The sequence below is a fragment of the Lactuca serriola genome, chromosome 5 (assembly GCF_051521515.1).
Source record: "Lactuca serriola cultivar US96UC23 chromosome 5, Lser_US96UC23_V15, whole genome shotgun sequence".
In the NCBI taxonomy this organism is placed as follows: Eukaryota; Viridiplantae; Streptophyta; class Magnoliopsida; order Asterales; family Asteraceae; genus Lactuca; species Lactuca serriola.
Window position 1 is genome coordinate 231,368,746 of NC_136412.1, and position 10,509 is coordinate 231,379,254.

Below are 10,509 nucleotides of genomic sequence, written 5' to 3' on the forward strand. Positions count from 1 at the left end.
AATATCAAGCATGGCTAGTAAAGTAGCCATGTCTGTAGATTGTCCACCCCCACTTCCTTTAACTCCATCCAGCCTTGGATTGTGGTACTCACGAGAATGCTTTGCAAATTCTTCAACCAACTCCTTGACTTCCTCCATATTTTTCTTAGTTAGTGGTCCTTGAGAATCAAGGAGCTGCCTTGTCGTCACATTAACACCATTATAAAATATTGAGACTTCTTGTTGTATGTTAAGGTCATTTAGAGGACAATTTCTTAATAATCCTTTGTAGCGCTCTCATGCCTCATAAAGTGACTCCCCTAGATTTTACTCAAAATTGGCTATTTCCTTTTTGAGTTTAGCTATCTTGGAAGGTGGGCATAATTGTTCTAAAAACTGCTCGTGCATTTGGGCCCAAGTAGTGATTGCACCAGGTGGTAGTGCCTTTAGCAAGTCTTTTGCAGCTCCTTTAAAATTGATTGGTAGCATCCTCAGCAAGACTATCTCTTTAGGAACATTTAGGACATTAAAATAGTTTGCTATGTCATTAACTTTATCCAAATGCTTGTAAGCATCCTCATGATCCTTTCCAGAAAATGGTACATCCTTAAGTGCAGTAAGGATGTGTCCCTTCAGCTTAAATGTGGCAGTTGCAGGAATTGCAGGTTGTACTACACCAGGACCAGCATCATCTCTAATTCGCTTCTTGTAAGCTCCGATGGACATATCCGCAATGTTTTCCATCTCGTTTTCTGGCTTGTCTTCGGGTTCACCTCTATGTAGTTCAAATTCTAGGTTGGATTCGTACAATTTGATTCTTGTGGGTTATATTTGATTTCTTCGGTGTTTGGTTCACTCCTGCGTTCTTATCCGTCTTCTTGTGAAGGACCGACTCTGGATCTTCAAGTGGTTACACCAAAGGTGTGTTGGAACCTCTGGTCATGAACTTCTGCAAAATAAACAAAAATACAAATGTAAAACTGAACTAAAATAGAAAACAAAGAAAAATGAAAAACTAGTGAACTCACGTCATGAGCAGTGAAGCTCACGTCGTGATTTTAGTACCGAAACAAAAAATCTAGGCTGAAAAATTAACTTTTTGCAGGTTTTACCCCACAAAAAGGATCGATTAAACTACAACAAATAAATCAACAATTAAATAAGTCGTTCCCCGGCAACGACGCCAAAAACTTGATGTGCACAAAAGTACCTACTAATTTTAAATTATTAACCTAACTAACTTAACTAACTAGAATGCACCTAGTTAGTGTACGTAGTCGGATTATAGAATAGTTTGGGTAAGTCGGGTGTCGATCACAGGGTACGGTTTTAACTAATTATATTACCTACTATTAAATTAACCTAATTTCCTCGCAAAGTAGTGGTTTTATCTAATTTAGATGAGCTTAATTTCTTAACAGAATTCAATCAATAAACAAAAAACTTTCGTTAGCTCGAATCCACTTTCCCTCAATGGTTTATAAGTTAAGTATGACTACTCTTGTTGGTTACAAATTAAAACATTATTAGCAATTTAGTTCTAAATTTACTAAGATCAATTAATTCATGTAGATTTATGTATGGCCGCACATAATTTAGCACATAATCAATTGTTGAATAATATTGGAGCTATGTAGGATTGGGTTAACAAACACAAATTATGGTCATAACATGAGTTCTCTAGCACAGCCTAATTTATTAATTCAATTCTTTAACTAAGATTGGTTCGATCTTAGCTCTAATAATCCAATGTTCAATAAATTACTAGGTGTTCCAATTCATGCAAAATAATGGTCATTAACTACACAGAATAAGAAATTTAAGCAATCTAATTATCAAATCAAGCATGCTATGTATACCAATCAAACACAAGACATAACCAACAAGAAAAGTATAAGTTAACATATTAAAACCATGAGTTACAGCTTCATCTAGCTAACAGAAGCAACTAGATTTAGCTGGACATTCTAACAATTAAGCTAACACAGATCATAATAAAAAGCATGTTTAAAAGTACCAAACTAAATATCGAATTATGACTTCTTCTTCCTCGTTGGTGTAAAGAACAATTCCCAGGCCTTCTTTTTCTGTGATTTTCGACTTCTGGAACTTCTCCAAGTCAGCCAACCTCTTTCAATCGTAGAGATCAATTCCCATTTATACTTTATGGATTATCCTCACTCACAATGTGAGCTTATGTGTCTCACGTCGTGAGATTGTAAGTATCCATGTTTGACAAGGATTTCTCTACACAATGCTTATCTTCTGGAATGTCACAACTCAGGTCCTGAGCCTTCAATACTGAGAGTAATTTTTGCTATATTTTTATCTTTTAAGTCTTCATCCTCCAAAGTTCCGTACTTTGACGCTTTTAGTTCCTTTTCTTCAAAATGTCTTCTATTTGGCTGCATAATACATTTTAACCTTATAAGTATCATTAATCCATGCAAATAACCAAAATATTAATAAAAATGTACTTAAATATTGCCTAAAAATATGTATAAATATGGCAATATCAGTGATTCATTAGAGGTTTCCACACTATTGGGGCTAGCATTATAATAAGTATTCTTCAAAAATTAATTCTTATTTTTGATAATAGCAACAAGGTATGTTTATTAAATCTTTGTGACTTTTTTATTTCGGCTAGGTTATTTAGAAGTTTCAAAGTATCTTGCTATTATTTGAAATGCCATATAATTTCAAGGTTGCATGTGCCCATGATTATTACGTGAAATTACACAAATACATAGAAGTAATCAAGAAAAAACATAAAATATATGTATCATTATAAATTTAAGTATTAAATGGTAAAGAATATGAACATTTTATGTCAGGTCTAGAACCAATTTGAAGCCATGCTCAAATCACTTAACTATAACATGTTCCGTAGAGCAATTGATCAATAGTTTGTCTTCAGATTGCATGTGAAACATAACACACCCTTCATATATCACAACACACATTTCATGCTAACTTGGGCATGCACCAACTCCTTAAATCCAAGGACCTTCACCACCATAATATCATCTAATACAAGCATTAACCCTCACATATATAACCAAGCCATCACACACTCATGCTAAAAATAAGTGATAAAGTAAAATATGATGCTCTTGTATGATATAACACATGATTTAATTATTCTGTACTACTAATGTGAATCTTGTTTTGTGTTAGTGGTTTTTCTGTTGAGTTTTTATTCAAAAACTAGTTTCAAAAACATGATTTTAGGAAATGGAAGACTTATAAATTTTGAATAACATAAACAAGTTAAACCCACCAAGGATCATCTTGCAAGAAAGATTTAAATAAGCACCAAAGAAGAGATGAAGAAAATACAACCTTATAGTTCTTTGGATCCTCTTGGGAGGCTTGGAAGTTGACGACGAATAATGAAATTAATAGACACTAACAATAACTCAACGTGATTTAGATGCTAGTCCAAAACTCTTAACTCTTAAGCTTGAAGTTCATAACCAAATTATGAACTTCAAGAGAGTATAAATGCAAGTAATATCTTCATAATATGAACCAAATGAGAGAGAGAGTGCATGCCTCCATGCAACTTACCATTTTAGACTCGTAAGGAAGCAAGCCAAAAGGCAAGCATTATAAAGTGTAATCTTTACACAAAGGGTATTAAACCTTTAAGACAACTCATGCCCCTAAGACATGATGTCCCCCATGCTTGCAAGAAAGATCTTACTTTTGATTAAACTAATCAAAAGTCCATACCACCTTTCCTCTCTCAAAATTTTGGATTTTGTATAAGAAAAAGAATTCATGAGTTTTATATTTTATAAACCAAGTTTGTAAATTATAAAATTTAACCTTTTGGTAAAAGACAAAAGTCCTTATAGTCCAAAATATTCTACATGACTTCATAAATCATACCATATGATATTTATTATGTTACTTGCTAATGAAAATTATTATTTTCATGAAATAAATAAATTCCAATTAATTATAAGAGTTTATTGAATATTTATTAAAATCAATTTTTAATAAATAATCAATTGTATCAAGTTGATGCTAGTGTGACCCATTAGTATCATATGTTAATTAGAAATATCACTTTAATATGATTCCTGAGCATACAAGATCTTTCAATTTCAAGATCCAACGGTATAAAATGATCACATTGTATTTTACGACACTCAATTAGTGGCCCAATTATTATGCTTGAGGCGTACATTGATTTCTTTGAAACATTCAACCATGTATTTAAATAGACCACCATTCATGTGGTTCTCTTAATTGGACTTTCTAATCTTTGGTGTATTTGGCAAGTTGATTTCTACAACGCCTTCCTTAATGGTTATTTTAATGAAGAAATATACATAAAAATCACATAGTTTTGAGGATGCATATGCGCCTCCTTAACAAGCCATTTATGAGCTATTCAATATGCTCATGAGGAATATATTGTCAAACAAGGATTTCGAGCTTGTTAATCAGAAACTTTATAGTTTGTTCACATCCATTCCAGCTACATCATATATACTAGATGAATGTCCGCGCGTTGCGCAGAAACACCTATATAGTTGAAGTCTTTACAAATATATGTTTTTTTTAAATATAACAATAATGATATTGTTAAATTTGATATAATAATTTGTATACTAAATTGATATAATATATTGATTATTCTGAATTATATGATAATATATATATATATATATATATATATATATATATATATATATATATATATATATATATATATATATATATTATAACTTCATAATCTCAATCGTTTGAATGACTTCTAACCGCGAGTTATACATGAATAAAATTAAATACAATAAATGGTTTAATGCTATTTATAATTGTTGTTATTGTTAATTAATTTTTTAAAATTTATTTGCTTACTGTTTTAATTCCTATCATTATGATTATTTAAAACATCAAACATTATTTTTGATTTTAAAGGTAACAATATAATAATTTATATAGAGTTATTTTTAACTATTGTTATTGTAAGTTATTTTAATCTACTTATTTAGAAACTTTTAACGATGATAAAAATATCTTTAGGAAATATTTTACTTAAATTGAGATTACAATTTAGTTTTTGCATTCATCACTACAATTTATCACTTTTGACTATTTACAAAATATTCTTTGGTTTTTTTAATTGGAAAAGAAATTTATATTTAAGTTCGCATTGTAATGCGGGATAACACCTATATTGTTAAAGTTTTTACAATTTTTTTTTTTAAATATAACAGTAACGTTGTCGATAAATTTGATATAATAATTCGTATACTAAATTGATATAATATATTGTTTATTTTCAATTATACGATAATATATATATATATATATATATATATATATATATATATATATATATATATATATATATATATAGTTTAACTTCATAATCCTAATCGTTTGAATAGCTTCTACCCGTGAGTTACACATGAATAAATTTAAATATAATATATCATTTAATGCTATTTATAGTTGTTGTTATTCTTAATTTATTTTTTAAAATTTATTTGCTTAATGTTTTAATTTCTATCATTATAATTATTTAAAACATCAAACATTATTTTTTGATTTTAAAGGTAACAATATAATCATTTATATTGAGTTATTTTTAACTATTGTTTTTTGTAAGTTATTATAAGATACTTATTTAAAAACATTTAATGATTATAAAACTATCTTTAGGAAATATTTAAGTAAATTTGAGATTACAATTTAGTTATTGCATTTATCACTTTTAGATATTTACAAAATACTCTTTGTTTTTTTAAGTGGAACTGAAATTTCTATTTAAATTGACATTTTAATGTTATATTTAAGTTTTTGTCCAAACTATTCAATAGTTACAGATTTAAACTGATAATGGTTTATATATAACAACATATTAAATCTAATAAATTAAGTATAATATGTTAAAAATTAAAGCCATAACTTTATAAGTAGATGTATAGATATCACTTTAGTATTGAAATTTAGTTTATTTATGATTACACTTTAGGTTTGATATTTAATAACCTTATTAACCAATTATAATCATTATTAGAAAGTTACTATAATTTATCAGTTTTAACTATTTACAAAATATTCTTTGGGTTTTAAGTTAAACTAAAATTTATATTTAAGTTGGCCTTATAATGTTATATTTAAATTAAAAATTTAAGTATTCTATACAAATTGTTCCAAAATTGTATCTTAAAAATGATAAAAGTTTACATCCAATAGTATATTAAAGCTAATAAATTAAATATAATATGTTAAAAGTTAAAAACATAAATTTATATGTAGAAATAAAGATATTATTTTAATATTAAAGTTTAGTTTATATATGATTAAACTTTAGGTTTGATATTTATTTAACATAATTATGCAAATTATAATTATTATTAGAAAGAAAAAATGCATGAGAGTTTCAAATGAATGTGGTGAAAGAAAAAATGCATGAGAGTTTCAAATGAATGTGGTGCTTGGAAAAATGTTTCCTTTATAAGTATACTAGACGAATTCACACGCGTTGCGCGACGTAGGTTAAAAACATATTGTTAGAATATATTATTATTATATTTAATGCTTTCCTTTTAACTATGTTAATATATATATATATATATATATATATATATATATATATATATATATATATATATATATATTGCATTTTTTTAAACATTATTTGATATTTTACTTTAGGTTTTAAATTTTACACTAAATTTTTAAGCTTATTTGATATATTAATGTAGGTTATTTATTTAACTATATATTGAAGTTAACAAATTAAGTATATCATATTGATAAGTCACAACTTCTTCCATTTATAATAAGTTTTACAACTAAAAACATATTCAAGTTAATAAATTCAGCATATTGTATGAAAATATGAAAAGTTGGGAGTTTCAAATGAATGTGGTGAAAGAAAAAATGTTTCCTTTATAATATAGTATGATAATGATATATATATATATATATATATATATATATATATATATATATATATATATATATATATATATATATTGGTGTACATGGATGACCCGATCGTCACATCTACAAATACATCTTAGATATAAAGGTCCATCACTTTGTTAAATCGATATTTTGTACTCAAATATATTAGTAAGCATTTTTTGGGCTTGGGGCTTAGCTCAAACTCTACGGGTATAAATTTATCCCAATAAAGCTACACTTAAGATATTCTTCAATGCAGCCACATGATAGAGGCAACATCTATTTATACACCACATAATCCTAATTCTCAGCTAAATCCTCAAGGTGTTTCATGATCCAAATCTCTTCCGATAGATTATGTGATGCCTTTACTATGCTACCATTACTTGTCAAATACATTAGATGTAGTCAATTTGGTTTACCAGTTTATGTATTTAACAACCACTATCTGTTAGAAGGAAACAAAAAGACTTTGCAGATACATAAAGGGAACATCATATTACTGCCTTCATTTCACACCTATAAATGTTAAATTTCTCCTTGTTTTCTCTAGTTTCAGATGGATTTCAAATAAGTGTCATAAGAGGTCTTACAATGGTTTTAACATCTTACATGGTTCAAAATCATGTGTACTACTTGAAAACAACAACTTATGGCACACTCTAGTGCAGAAGCTAAGTAATGCTCTCATATCTACAATATAATTGAGTTATTATGACTCAAACAGCTTATTAAAGCCCTTAATGATCCTCTCCATCATCATCCTTTGCAACTTTGTGATGATGTTGGGGCAATTTTATTGAGCATGAACCTTATCACAAGTAATAGATTGAAGCACATAGCCTTGGATTTCTAGATTAAAAGAAAATTGGTTGAAAGTGACGCTTTCAAAATTAGTCATGTATATCATGTGTGGACCAATGGGTACACACCATTACCAAAATGTTGTCCAAGAATCAAATTGATCTTATTTTTGCTAAGCTACAAGTATGTCATGTCCTTGTTCTTTCTAGTGTTACCGACATGATTTAATCATTTATTTAATATATATATATATATATATATATATATATATATATATATATATATATATATATATATATATATATATATATATATATATTATTTGAAATGTTCACCTCTCATTACTAGTCTTCTATATGTTGTTGATATAATGCGATGTGTTTAGGAATTATATAGTTTCCCATGTTGTATATGTGCCTATGTAATTCATGTATACATAATATAAATTTAAATATAGAGAACTTGATTTTCTAATTATCTATATTCAATAAACTTTCCATTATTCACATAAGAATTTAAGGTTTGTAATTGAAAGATGAGATTAAATTATATAATGTTCATCAAAATAACTCACCACCATAGTCAAAATGATATATCTAACAGATTCAATAGGAAAACTTATACGCTAAAAAGAGGCAAACAATGTCAATATATGTATCATTATGAATTTAATTATAAATTGGTCAAGAATATGAACATTTTTGTGTCTAGTCTAGAGCCATGCTCAAATCACTAAACTAAAATTTGGTATCATTAAAAGTCATCAATATTAGAAATCTACCATTCATTGAACAACTAGGTTAAGTTCTTCCGTTCAGGGATAACCTATAAATATTTTATGACTTCAAGAGTATACTTAATCAAACTAAGAGACTCTAAATCGCAACAGAACACCAATCATATAATTAGATATATTTAACTCTACTTACAATAAAGTTAAATATGGAGATGATAGTATTCGGCGATATCACACAAATGGTGTTATTCCATGAAATTGCACTTTGCACCTTGTTAAGTCATTAGCGGAGCGTGTGTGGTTAACCAACATACTAATTTGGGACCGACACTGTGTGGCAAAGAGTAGCTTAGTGTTAGTCATGGATCAATGGATCGTATGTGGTTAACCGGCACATTGATTAGGTGATTTGTAACATCGAGAGTACCAAGCTAATTTGCATGGTTATTCACACCTTGTTTGTGATCCTCAGTATCTCAGTCACAAACTTAAGAGGGCATAATCAAGATTAAACATGCCATTGAAAAGTTCAATGAATCTCAAAGAATCTAGGAATTTCAATTCATTTAAAACCTAAAGTTCATTTTCGTTTTTCATGGTGGAAATTGGTAAATCGTCATTTACCTACCTTCAAATAATTTGCAATTGGATTACATCATCCCTCTTCTGAATTGTAAATTATTGTGTTGGGTCCTAGCCTTAATATTTCTTTTGGGTGTTATATTAAGGACTTAAATCGACTAAACTTTAATTTTTCCCTTGTAGATGTCTAGTTCAGACAACTATGGTCTTCCCGAATCTTTTGGAAAGGCTTTCTTCATGAAGATGATGTTCCCAGAAATCATACTTCACTTCCTCCACCTCCTCCAATAATTATCCCTAACCCACAAGCTCAAAGACTTGAAAATTTCAAGGTCACTCAAGCCGTATTGGCTAGCAAACACCAAGACAGAAGGCCTGGGTGTGCACATGTCTTGAAGATGAAGTGACACATTGACACGCTGGGAATGCTAGGAGTCGTTATGTCGAGGAAGGTTGCTGTTGAATTGGTTCTTCAATCACTTGCTAATTCATATAGTGATTTCATTAAAGATTACTATATAACAGACCGTGGCATGTCCCTTATCGATCTTATCTATTTGCTTATTGATGTTGAATCAACAATGATTTGGCGCACTGGTAAAGCAAACTTGATTGGAAGATCTACTTCCCAAACTTCCATGGAAAGTGACAACGGAAACATTGGAAGTCCAGAAAAGGTTTCTCTTTCCTAGGGAAAGGAAAGGCTAAGTTTGAGATTATCCCATGTACCATTCCAAAAGAATCTGTTTGCCTCTATTTCCAAGAGATGGGGCATTGGAAACGAAGCTACCCTGATTACCTGAAGGACCACAAGGATGGTAAAGTCAGAATATTTGACTCTACTTCAGGTAAGTTCACTATCTAACTCTATTAAGTTCCTATTTATAGATTCTTAATACATGATGTGATAAGATTACATTTTGATGTTTTGTAGGATCGAAGAGAAGAAAGGAAGCTTAAAGAAAGAGCAGGTTGAGTCTGATCGCGAAGAGATGGATTTCGATCACATGATTCAATGATCAGAATTTTAACCCGTTGTTTAGGAGTTATGATAGATTTCATAGGAATATTTAGAAACATAGTTTTCATATGTACTTGCATTCTAAGTAAAGGTTTTCCACATTTTATAGATAAAGAAAATTTTTTAATTTTATCTTAGTTTACATTTTCTTGTAATGGCATTTGTGAAAACTGATGTTTGTATGTTTCTATTTTTAGCAATATGGATTTGATTCTTTCGTTTGTGGTAGTGTCTAAATTTACCAAATAAGGAAAGATTCTCATCACCCAAGTTTCAGTTGGATAAAAACTTGGAATCATGCAACTTGTATTGTGTGATGAATGAGAACCTTCATCTTTGGGAAATTAAGACTAATTTCTTGTTCACATGTATATGTGAGTCAAGTGAAGGACTAAGGAATCTAGTACACAACATTGTGAACTGGTCAGGTCCACCACAAAGAACAATAAGA

General features: G+C 29.1%; 1 non-coding gene across 1 annotated transcript; it reads left to right on the forward strand.

Annotated features, from left to right (window-relative positions):
* Nucleotides 1–232: 232 nt before the first annotated feature.
* Nucleotides 233–339, forward strand: LOC145055951 (small nucleolar RNA R71). The gene has a single exon (XR_013685494.1). It is a non-coding gene; the product is annotated as a small nucleolar RNA R71 (small nucleolar RNA).
* The last annotated feature ends 10,170 nt before the right edge of the window (nucleotides 340–10,509 follow it).